Here is a 13490-nt window from a genome sequence, read left to right on the forward strand (position 1 = left end):
GGAATTGATGACGATTGATCACGAGTTACTAATAGTAAATGTGCTTAGAAGCCTCAGAATTTCATAAGAAACACCATGTAAATAGCAAAGGTTTTGAAGAAGGATTTCTCCATTACTTGGCACAAAGCTAAGGATATTGTGAAAAACTGTCCTACTTGTTCCTCCTATAACCAAACTCCATTGCCTGCAGGAAGCAATCCAAAGGTATACAAAGGAAATGAAATTTTGCAGATGGATGTGTTTCATGTTACAGAATTTGAAAGATTAAAGTATGTACACCATGACCATTGACACCTATTCAGCGATTCATAGTTGCAGGCAACTCCCTATGAGTTCTGAAAAGGCTGATTCTGTAAGAATCTACCACCAACCTATTAGAAGTCATGGCCATCCATGGGGAATACCTGTACAAATTAAGACAAGACAATGCCCCACCATATGTGCTCCAATAAAATGAGGGACAGTCTTGCTTATTACAATGTAAAGGCATGTTAACAGGTATACCACCACCAATCCACACAGGCCAAGCAGTCATAGAAAGATCCAAGTCGAACTTAAAGGATATGCGTAAATTAAACAAGCCAACAAGGGGTAACAATGACTCCTAGAAGATAGATTGGCATAGTGCTTTATTAACCTTGAATTTTCTTAATGCTGATGAGGAAAGGAAACAACAGCTGTGGAGAGACATTGGACGACAGACAAAACTCCTGAGCTAAACCAACCGGTTTATTTCAAAGATGTGTTGACCTCAGAATGGAAACCTGGATATGTCCTACATTGGGGGGAAGGGGTTTTGCTTTTGTTTCCACAGGAGAAGAAAAGCTATGGGATTACCAACAAAATTAATAAAAATTTGATTCGAACAGGAGAACCCCCTTGATGAGGAGAAGTAAAAGATCATCCACCAATGTGACATCTCTTCAGGTTGTAAGAAAAATTTAACAATCAAAGGTTGGGGTAGGGTTCTGTTTTTGTCTTTCCAGGATAACAGAAATACCCATCTTCCCAGAATCATAAGGCCTTGGATATCTGGATGTTTACAGCAGAAAGAAAGAATCTATTGGTACCAATCTACACAGGGTAAGATATCACTGTCTAACATCTATATCTCTATCAATCTAGAATAATTGTGGTTCCAATTTAATTATAAACCAAGCTGGCTTTGGAGATGGAATTGGCTCACTCCTTCTCTAAACCCAAGCATATTGATAAAAGAAAAGGTTGAGAGATTCTTCAGTCTCATGTCAGAAGAGCCCTCGGGTGTGAGACAGAAGGAAACCAATTATAAGGGAACCATTATCTTCAAGATCTAATTCTCTCCATGCTTACTCTTGATTTCTTGGAATCCTGTCTTACATGTCATGACATCTTTAAATCCAAACCTTCCATTCTGATAAAAAATAAGTTTTTTCCAATAGCAATCTCTGAAGTCTCCAGAAGGAAGATGGGGCCCCAACAACAACTCTACCCAATCCAGAATGATGCAATGATAATCATCATCATACTACACTTTTTGCCAAAATTTCAGACAATCTTACTCATTACTCTGAGAGTTGCTGCAGAATCTATAGTTAGTCCTAAACTGAGATTTAACTATCTGAGCTTTCTCACAATACCCAACAGAGATACCATCGCTCCCATAAACAGCAGGGAAGCAATTCTAAGAAAATGACGCCCCTTCTCCCTAAGTTTCATATTTCTCAGGGTTATGGATAATGGTTCTAGGGTTGGGGGTGGAAGAAACTGTTAAACTCAGTACTCTCCTTAAGGGAAGAAAATATGTCTCAAAAAAAATGGGAAAAGAAGAAATGGAATGGATAGGTATAAGATATTATGGTAGACTCTCATATACATTAGTAAACAAATTTAGTAATAATATAGCAGCCTTTGCACTGTTATGAATTCTTATATGTTGATACAATTATAAACTTTTTACATTCCTATTTAAGATAATTTGTATATTGATATAAATACAGAACTATGTTTGTTATATTGTACACATATTTTTTACTCTTATGTGAAATATTTGTATATTGATACAAATGTGAATTTATATCTGTCATACTGTATGTATGTTCTACTTCTGTTTAAGATATTCTGTATACTGATATATATTTAGGATTATTATCATATTGCATATTGCACTATACATTCCTACCTCTGTTAAAGAAATTTTGTGTATTGTCAGAATTTAAAGTCATTGTCCTTTTACTGTGCATTTGCTTACAGACTGTTTGCCTTATTTATAGGAAGCTTAGTCCTTAGGTTGTTTAGGTAGATAAGACTTACATAGTTATTGTCACCTATGCTTGTCATCTCTATAATTATGTTAGTTAGGTTATCCAGATTTATAAATACATAGGTCAGATGGACAGGTAATCTTCAAACACTTCATGGAACTAGAGAACATGGCATTTAAATAACTTAGAATTCTGTTGACGTGAGACATAGTTGCTCCTGGCAGTACCAATTTGATCCCGAGAGAATGTTGGGCTTCTAAGACATTTCCATTTGGAAGTTTGTCTTCTTGGCACAAAATGGCCTACTGGGCAAAGAACTGCCCTTGCCTCAACTGCTGACAGTACAAATGCTGTCCTTTCTGGACAAGCGGGACACAAGGAAAGCGAGCACTATACTTTGCCAAGACAGGGTAAGATGGTCTTTCAGAATTCCTGCTTCTGAAAATGGTCTGTCAGATACTCTAGGCCTGTAGCCAATTTGAATGCACCAACGATGCTGAGAAACATTAGGTGACTGTCCAGGCTTCTAGCTGTCTCTGTCTACTCTTACAAGACTCCCAAAAGTTGCTTGCGTCCTTCTCCCATTTCTCAGGTATTATTATATTCCTTCTCAGGTCTTTGATGAGGTTAGAGATTAGCAGTTATAGTTACAACTTAGTATATATACATATATAATATCTTAGATAGGATATATTAAGTATTAGACTCAGATTCTTTAGGATAGGACACCTTTTGGAATGATCTTTGTAACATGCCACCTACCCATGCCCTAGACTTCCCTGGATTTTACTATGTGTTTTTCGCTTGATTTTGTTTGCACTTATTGTAATTCCAACTTATCTAGGTCATTATCCCTCATTACTCCTGGACAATATTTGATAACCATCTCTTTGTATATAGTCTTGTATTAGGTTAGAACTTTCTTATTTAGACAAAAGGGGGAGATGTAGTGGATAGCCATCCCAGCATTGGCCTGGAAGTTCCTACCCCCATTGAGGCTTCGGTAATGGTCACGCCCACAAGGCAGGGCAGAGGAGGAAGCGGAAGACCAAGGATCAGGAAGAGGTCACTCTCTTGGTTCCCGGACTCTGGACGCTAGAGGTAGACCGAGCAGAGTTCTCCAGAGAACACGGCCGGACTGCACTATACCCTTGCCAGACCCTGTAACCTACCCCCTCATTTGTAAGTACCTCACAAAATAAACCTCCCTTTTAACTACATGGAGCGGCCTTAATAATTTCACCAATATTAAAGTACTAAAATTTCTGCTGTGTCTATTTCTCCTAATTGACAAAGTCTCAATTTCCCTTTTAAAATCAACTGACAGAACTTCTCCACATAAATTTTCAATTTTTTACTGTTTAACTGGTAAAAATATCCATTCCAATATAGTATCTTCCTTCTGCATTAAAATTCCTGTAGATGAATGCTTAGAGGTTAAAACAACCAAAATGAAATCAAGCTTTGGATCCACATGACCCACATGTACATCCTATATTTTCTTTTCTACCAAAGCCAATTTTCCCTCAGCTTCAACTGATAATTCTTTTGGTCTACTCAAGTTTTTGTCACCCTCTAAGGTTTTAAATAAATTACTCAGTTCATCATTTTTTTTTTTACCCCCAAAGTGGTCCATAGATAGGAAATATCTCTGAATAATTTTTGAAAGTCATTAAAAATCCATAATAAATCTCTACTAATTTGTAACTTTTTGGGTCTAATTTTTGATAGACATATTTTATATCCTAAGTAATTAATAGAATCTCCTCTTTGTATCTTTTCAGGAGCAATTTGTAATACCCAACAAGGCAAATTTTTCTTTATTCCTTCAAACATTCTTTCTAAAGTATCTGCATTTGAATCAGCTATGTAAAGATAAATTATGTATTTAGGAAATTGTTTATGTATTAATTCTAATGGCTGTCATGGAAAATATTGGCATAGGACTGGGCTACTTAACATTCCCTGTGGGAGAATCCTCCATTCATATCTCTTAAGCAGTTGAGAATTATTATAAGTAGGCACAATGAAGGCAAATCTTTCTCTGTTGTTTTGTAAGGGTATTGAGAAGAAACAGTCTTTTAAATAGATAACTGTAAGAGGGCATCCTTTAGATAACAGAGTAGGCAAAGGAATTCCAGATTATAGAGATCCAATTGGCTGAATTACCTTGTTAATTGCTCTTAAATCTGTTACCATTCTCCCCTTACCAGATTTCATTTTAATAACAAATATAGGAGAATTCCAAAGGCTAGTTGATTCTTCAAAATGCTGAGCTTTTAACTGCTCTTATACCAGCTCTCCCAAGGCCTTCAGTTTCTCTTGTTAAAGGCCATTGCTGAACCCATACAGACTTGTCTGTTAACCATTTCAAAGGTAGAGCAGTTGGTGTCATTGAAAGATCAGCAGCTGTTGGGCCCTGTTCTTGTACAATCTGGATGGCTGGTGACTGTTCTTTATAATACCTTCTAATATTTTTCTCAGAAACATATGTTAGTTTATGGTTTGTTGCTAAAGGTAGGAGCAATGTTAATTTGTGTATTTCATTGTAATAAATCATGATCCCATAAATTCACAGCTGTATTAGTCACATATGGCTTTGATTTTCCTCTCTGTCCTTCTGACACTACATATTCAATCCATCTTGCACTCTCTTTCACTTGAGACAGTATTCCAATCCCTAACAGCTGAACATTTACCTCCTGAAGAGGCCAATTTGGATGCTAAAATTTTGGTGCAATTATTGTGATGTCTGCACCTGTGTCTACAAGACCCTCAATGAGAATGTCATTCATTCTTATTTTTAATTTTGGTCTGGTTCATTTATAGAAGTTTGCCCAAACATTTGTCTTATGGTTTTTCCTGAATTTTTTGTTCTTTCTTCTATATGTGTTCTATCACCCCAAGCAATATAGTTTTTTTTTTTAATAAGCAATTGGTTATTTATTGTTTTAAGAAGGGGTTTCTTCCATGATTGCAGGAAAGGACTGAACAGAATTTGCCATGGGGGCCTGGGAGAGGCTCCTCAGGGAGTATTCTGCCAGTAAAGGCAAAGGATTATCTCGTCTGTCCATTTTTGATCTACATCTGCTAGTCCAATGTTTGCCTTTACCACATCTTCTGCATAATCCAGAAGAAGAGAGGAGTGTTGTGTTGCCATTGTTCCATGAAAAAAAAAATCATTGTTTCTAATAATCCTTGTTTATAGTCCCCCTTTTTTTTCAAGACAGGGTTTCTCTGTGTAGTTTTGTTGCCTTTCCTGGGTCTCATTCTGTAGACCAGGCTGGCCTAAAACTCACAGAGTTTGGCCTGACTTTGCCTCCTGAGTGCTGGGATTAAAGGCATGTGCCACCACCGACTAGTTTACAGTCCCTTTTTTAGGTAACCTTGTTTACTTTGGTGAAAGAATCTGACATTATTATTTTTCTTCAAAACTCTGGAAATCACCTCTGCTACCCAAGTATCATCATGGTCATGGGATTCAATATTAATTGTATCTTGATTCCATTCCTCCAAGGGTTATTTTATCTTGCCTTTAATGTCCTAATTACCCTTTTGCATGCTGCACTAGTATTCTCAAAAGCCAAAGATTCAATTATTATCTATCTAGCTTCTGAATTTGTTATCATTCTATTTGCAGCTGAAGATAGCCTTTGTAAGAAATCTGGGAAGGTTTCTTCTGGACCCTGTATAACTTTTGCAAATGACTCAATTGTCTTTCCTATTTCTTCAGTTCTGTCCCCAGCATTAACAGCTGCTATGCAGCATAAAATTAGGGTGTTGTCATCATATAAAGATTGATTCTACATATCAACATAATCGCCTTCTCCAAGAACTTGATCTTGGGAAATATTTATACCTTTAGCCCTAAATCATTGTTCTATAGTCTTAACCTCCTAATTCCACCAGGCTCTCCATTATAATTGTAGACCAGCCTCTAGGATAGCTGTAACCAAATCTTTTCAGTCCTGAGGAATAATTCTACTACAAGCTGAACACAAGTTAACATCTGCTTTACAAATGGAGAATGCATAGCATATGAGACTACAGCTTCTTTAAATCTCCTCAAAATTAACATTTCCACAGGAGTTCAGGTACCCCATACACAGCCTTGAGCATTTGGCAGTTCCTGTAAGGTTATTGGATAGATTAATGTTTGCTGTTTGAAAACTTTAAGCTGTTTCTCTGTAACTGTGTAATTCAAAGCTGAGATAGGTTCACCTTTAAATTATATTGAGGTCTGAATTTCTCTATCGTTTGTTTTGACCAGTTTTTCTAAAGCTTTTATCTTGGCACTCAAATTAACCAACCAGTAATAAAACAAATAATATCCATAACTGATGTTATGTAACTCCCATTGACATTAATTATCCACTCATTTAATTGTTCCATTTTCAGACTGCCTAATCTGCTGTCAAACAGAGACTAAATTCCCTCCATTGTAAAAGTGTTTCCCATTTTTAAGGTGGGAAAATTATCTTTTAGCTAATATCTCCCTTAAAGATATCTTAATTGACTCACCAAATTTCCCAACAATGATGATTCAGATATGAGGCTGATTCCTCTGTATAGAATAATAGAAGTCCAAGCAGGTTTCAAGACTGCCTGACCTCTGTTTAATATAGTGGCTGGATTTTTCTCTGGTCCTCAGATAAGCTTTATTTGGGTACACAAATAAAATATCACCATGGCATTTCATTCTTCTGAGTTTTATTTTGTAGAAATAAGCCATGCAGATCTAACACTCTGCACTTCATTTGCTGCTATCCTTTCACTTTTTCTACTTTGTAAGATGTCTCATAGTCCCTTTAATTACATGTTTTAGCCCCTTGTCACATATGTTTTCATTCTTAATCTACTCCCGTAAGGCTAACATTTTGAAGAATTATTCTAGTTAGTAGAGTCAGTTTTGTACCTCTTCACAACAAACACACAAACTTCCACTAAGCCTTCATTCTCCCTCAAATTCTTCTTCAAATTTCAAATTCTTACTACTTCATAAATGAGTTTTTCAATTCACAAATAATCTTACACTACTAAAATTCTATAGACTAGTTTGTTCTATACTATCTTTCAAGTAGCTCATAATTTAAACACATAAACTCAATCTTTCATTATTTTTGTTTTGAAAAAGTTAGTTAAATTTAATCAAATGACAATAAGAAAAAAACACCATAAAAAGTGCTTCAGTATATTCAGTTTAACCACTTTAATGGATCTTTATCTGTCTATAAGTTGTTTTTCCTTCCTCAAGAATCAGGCTCTATTCTCAGCAGATTCCTCTTAGTAGAGGGCTTTTTGCAATAAAGAAGAGGCAGTTAGTTCTGAAAAGTCTCATGGTCTAAATTCTATGACTTTCCTGTTTGTCTTTGCATCTATGTGTAAATTGAGGTTTATAGTTTTTTGTTTTTGTTTTTGTTTTTTTTTTTTCTCATGGTTCCACCTGCTATGCTTAAAGTAACCATCTACATCTTGAATTAAATGCAATTGTTTGTTTTAGAATCCTTCTGCTCTCTTCATTTTCTCCTGGATAGTTGCTGGTACTTGAATTTTTGGTGATGATGGTAATCTGTGTTTCCTCAAACTTGGAAAAATTCATCTTTTAATATTTTCAAAATTGTTCAGATATTTGATTTTAATATGCTAGTCTATTTCCTTTTAGATTTATTCATAGAAATGAAAAGCTCTAGGTCATAACATGAATATAATTTATTTAAAATTTTTCAACATATGTAACATTAGCCTTAGAAAAATGTTTGCATTAGATCTAGTTATGAGAAAGGCTGCAAATTCAAATGTGAGGTATTACATAAGAGATGTGGTAGGGATTTTAAAATATGCCACTGTCATTAAAAGTAGACCAATGAAATAAAAAATAACAAACAAACAAAAAACATCCAGGAACCAGAGATTTACTGAGTGATTTTTGACTTGCACCCTACATCAAAATATCTCAATTATAAATTTTCCCATCTTAAAATAATTTTATATATTTATTACAACCTTTATGCTAGATATTATATTCAATATATTATTAATATTGAAAATTTTATGTGTGGTAATGTCATTTACCACATATATTATGGGAAAATGACTTTGATCTTAGAAAATACATATTGATTGATTTAGAGTTCAAATAGATTGGCTCTATAATTTACTGTAATATATAGTACATATATCATATTTTCCTTGTGTATTAGAGTGTATGTTCATATATTTCATATTTTTTGTATACAGGGATTATGACTATTAAAACAAAATGGAAAACTAAGAAGAAATAATAGCACCAATCATTGAATACTTTAACTCAGTGACTAAATGGTATTTTACATTTTAGGTTTATATAATTTTCTCAACCATCTGTATAGAAACTATACTCTAAGGATTTTTTCTATTGTATTTCAATAATGAATATTATTTCCAACATGAACTTAAGAGTCTTTCAATTGTTAACTTAAACCAGCCTTATTGTTTTTCAATACAAATTTGGTATTTAAGTCTAGGACTACAATAAATAAAGAATGCACCTTAGAAAAATAGACTAATAAATATCAAATTTATGAATAAATAATTTAAATTGGCTTAAAGAAAGATACCTAGAAAGATAGATAAGTAGACTAATAGACAATTGAAGAAGGGGAATACACTGATACATATATAAATACATAGATAGAAAAACTAAGAATGCATACCAAGCTTTACTCCACAGTACCAACTTTGAGAAGAGGGAAGAGGATATACTGGACTGGAGATACAGACGGCTGTGGGATGTCATGTGGATACTGATAACAGAACCCTGATCCTCTTCAAGAGAAGGAAATATGTGGTGGGTAATTGTGTTCCCTGAAATATTGTGTGTTCCCCAAAATAAACATATCTGGGGTCAGAGAACAGACAGCCACTAGAACAAAGCCAAAAATGGTGGCTAGAAAATGGGAAGAGTAAGCCATAACAGAAGTTGGGCGGTGGTGGTGCACACCTTTATCCCAGCACTTGGGAGGCAGAGCTAGCTGGATCTCTGAGTTCAAGGCCACTTTAGAAACAGCTAAGCATGGTGACCCATGCCTTTAATCCCAGAAACCCAACCTTTAATCCCAGGGAGTGGGGGCAGAAAGAGAAAGGTATATAAGGCGTGAGGACCAGGAACTAAGGAGAAAAGCATGTAGTTAGTTAAGCATTTGGTTGGTTAAGCATTCAGGCTTTGGAACAACACAGTTCAGCTGAGAACCATTGGGATGAGGACTCAGAAGCTTCCAGCCTGAGGAAACAGGATCACCTGAGGAACTAGCAAGGTGAGATAGCTGTGGCTTGTTCTGTGTCTCAGATCTTCCAGCATTCACCCCAATAACCTGCCTTGGGTTTGTTTTTATTAATAAGAACTTTTAAGTTTCATGCTACAGAAATGTTCTTAAATTAGGTGAGAAACTTTTAAACAGGACTCCAGTCCTTTAGAAAATAAGTTTAACAACTGATAAATGGGGCTTCCTGAAACTAAAGGACTCTATACAGCAAAGAAAAGTCAATTGAAGAATTCTGTACACAGTAGTTATCTTTGTCCAGTGTACAACATCAGAAAAGTAATACCTATAAGACACAAAACACCAAGAAAGAACATAAAAAATAAACAAGCCAACAAAAATAGGTTATGTGTATGAATAAATAGTTCTCAGAAGAAGAAATATAAATGATGAATAGAATTTAAACATTTGTTTAATATCATTAACCACCAATGAATTCCAATGAAATACAAAATAAAAACACTATGAAATTCCATATCACCCCAGTCTGAATGGCTATCATTAAGAAATAAAATCACTACTGGTGACAGTGCGGGGAAAGAGAAAATATATTCTGCTTAATGTGAGTGTAAGCTGGCACAATCACTATGAAAATCAGTGAGGAAGTTCTCCAAAATTTAGAAATAGAACTCCTGTATCCCAGCTATAGCACTCCTTTTCATATACCTAAAGGACTCCATATCCTACTAGAGAGACACTGGCTCATTCATATTCATTGATGCTCTATTTGCAACAACTAGTATATGAAATCAGCGTAGATATATTACAACTGATAAATATATAATAAAAAATGTTAATACATGTACACAGTAGACTTTTCTAAAACTAGTGAACAACAAAATTTGATAGTATAATAGAATTTGGAAATTATACTTAGTGAGTAACTTAGGTCCATAGAGACAAATGGCACATGTTATCTCCCACTTGCGTACTCTAAAGTAAATCTTTAGATTTGTATGTTTAACATGGGGAACTCATAGAAGTTAGAAAAATAGTAAAGGGCCAAGGTAGGATTGCATGAACAGAGAGGAAGATACTAGAACATAATGGACAAGAAAGTAAGGAGGGAGAATACTGGGAATGGTGATGCTTAAGAATGGAGTGGAGTTACGGGAGAGACAAAGAGTGAGAGGTACAATTAACAAAACAAAGCTGTGTGAAATCAATATTGCATATTTATTAAAGTCCAGAAAGCCTCAACAATGTACAAAGTACTATAGACAACTGAGGAAAGCTGGAAGCAGGAGAGGTCGTCTTCCCCAGGAAGAACACACCAATTGATTGTCCAAAGCCAAATTGTTAACTCTGAAAAAACATACATACAAGTAGTATTATGTGAACTGAAAAGGTTTTATTTAGGGCATAAACCCATATTCATATATTCATACAATGATATTTAGTGGAAAAGAAGCCATGAATTCAAATAGATGGGGAAGGACTATATAGCATAATTTAGAGGGAGGAAGGGAAAGGTGCTATGGGATATCTTTCCGTATGCTGTGAATATGTGTGGCTCCCATTGGATAATAAATAAAGTTGCATTAGGTAGTACATTCAAACTGAAGAAGAAACAAAGAAGGTTGGAGTTGAGAGAGACAGGAGCCAGCCACTGAATGAGCAATAAGATGTCAGCAGACCGGCAATGCCATGACTACGTGGCAACATATAGATTAAGAGAAATGGGTTAATTTCAGATGAAAGAGCTATCTAGCAAGAAGCTGAAGACATAGGTCATATAGTTTGTCATTAATACAAGCCTCTGTGTAATTATTATATAAGCAACAGTGGCCTTGCAGGTGGGAGTCAACCTTGGAGCAAGATGAGACACAGAGAAACTTCCCTCTACAGAAAGCAGCCTAGAGATGGACTGTAATTATATTATAATCTCAAAGCTAAACCAAGTAAAATTAAAAGAAAATAGAAAAAGAATTAGAAGAAAGAGTTCCTTTGTGACTAGATAATACTTGTGCTGGATAATTTTATTTCAACTTGACAAAAGCTAAAGTTATCTGAGAGGAATGAACCTCAAATAAGAAAATACTTCCATAAGATCAGATTTTAGGCAAGCTTGAAAGGCATTTTCTTAATTAGTGATTGATGAGAGAAGGTTCATCCCACTGTGGGTGGGGTTATCTCTGGGCTGGTGGTCCTAGGTTCTATAAAAAAAGCAGGTTGAGCAAGCCATGAGGAATAATCCAGTAAGCAGCATCCCTCCATGACTTCTGTGTCAGCTCCTGCCTCCAGGTTCCTGCCCAATTTGAGTTCTTGTCCTGGCTTTCTTTGATGACAGACTACAGTGTAGAGCTATAAGTCAAATAAACCCTTTCCTCCCCAACTTGATTTTTCTTCATGGTGTTTCATCACATCAATAGAAACTCTAAGACAATGATGTTCACAAAAAATAAAGACTAGTGCCAGGTGTGGGATAAGGCCATAAGAATTCTTACAAGAAACCACAGAGTCATATGAGCACACATTAACAGAGAGGATCTTGCTACTCCTTTTAGTTACTCACCAAAAGTAATTTATAATACCCTATTGTTGAAGACATAACACACATTTGTTAGAAGATATAGAAAGGAAAAAAAATCAAGCCAGGTGGTGGTGGCACATGCCTTTAATCCCAGAACCTGGGAGGCAGAGGCAGGCAGATCTCTGTGAGTTCAAGACCAGCCTGGTCTACAGAGTGAGTTCCAGGAAAGGTCCAAAGCTACACAGAAAAACCCTGTCTTGAAAAACAAAACAAATAAACAAACAAACAAAAAATCAAGCTGACAGGTATCTAGAACTTGTTTCTGGCTGGCTAGCTTTCCTAATCCTGATATGTGTGTACATAAAAGATACATGTGGTCTTAATTAGATGAACTTTGAACCTTACAAACTCAATGCCAACCTTTCATAATTGATGTACCCACTGGTGAAATAGTGGCCTGCCTGTAATAGGGTAACCAATTGGTGGTCTTTGATTAGATTGAAGGCTCATTCCAAAGGAAAGAACCCATGTCTGGCACTGGAAAGCCAGTCAAAAACACATGGCCAAAATAGGGGCACTTCCTATTGATGAGCAGCTTTATTTGAATGAAACAAATTATCCTGCTTCAGTGAAGTTTTTCTGAGATTTTGTGTTCTCCCGACTCTCATTCTTAGGTGAAAGTTTTTTGAAATACCAACAGCAGCATATAGTATTTCTCTTTGCAGTTTACAAGGTATTCTTTGCAAAGACCTTTTATTTTAAGTTTTAAGTTAACTCATTTTACCAACATAAGTTGCATTATTTTTGGTGGTAAGTGATTAGCCTAATTTTTTAATTCATTTTCTCAACACAACACTTAGTGAGAGCCTAAATATTGTCAATGTCTGTTTTTATCTTCTCTATATACTTTAGTGTCCTATTAAAAATAAAAATTGTGAAAAATTTCTAAAATTTTTATTATTATTTATCAGTTGTTTGCTTCAAGTTTTATATGCACTGATACATGTGACATTTAAAATAGAACAAATGAATGGATTATTTCACAAATTAGAAAGCTAAGATGCAGAGAAATTGATAGCCAGGCATAATATGTGTGAAGACTAATATTGGTTGTCAATTTGGCTGTACGTAGAATTAACAAAAGCAAAATCAAAAAGCTCCTGTGATAAATTTTCTAAATCAACTTATTTGAGGTGGAAGACCTAAGCTAAAACTAGTCATCACCTTCTGATGCTAGGCCACATAAAAGGGCAGGGAGTGTGGAAAGTTAGACTTTTGTCTGCTTGTCATTTTTCTATAAAATATTACTTATAGTCCTTTATGTTGGAGTACCTTTCACTTAAGGTTATAGTCTACCATGTCCAAACAGCCCTCTGAGTTCAGTGCCAAATGGGAGACTCCCTTTACAGCCAGGCTTCCTTCCTATCCAGATAGTGGCTGTAGGCCCTGAAGCCTGACCTTATCTGGAAGCTTTCC

This window comes from Onychomys torridus, chromosome 1 (genome assembly GCF_903995425.1).
Source record: "Onychomys torridus chromosome 1, mOncTor1.1, whole genome shotgun sequence".
NCBI classification, from domain to species: Eukaryota; Metazoa; Chordata; class Mammalia; order Rodentia; family Cricetidae; genus Onychomys; species Onychomys torridus.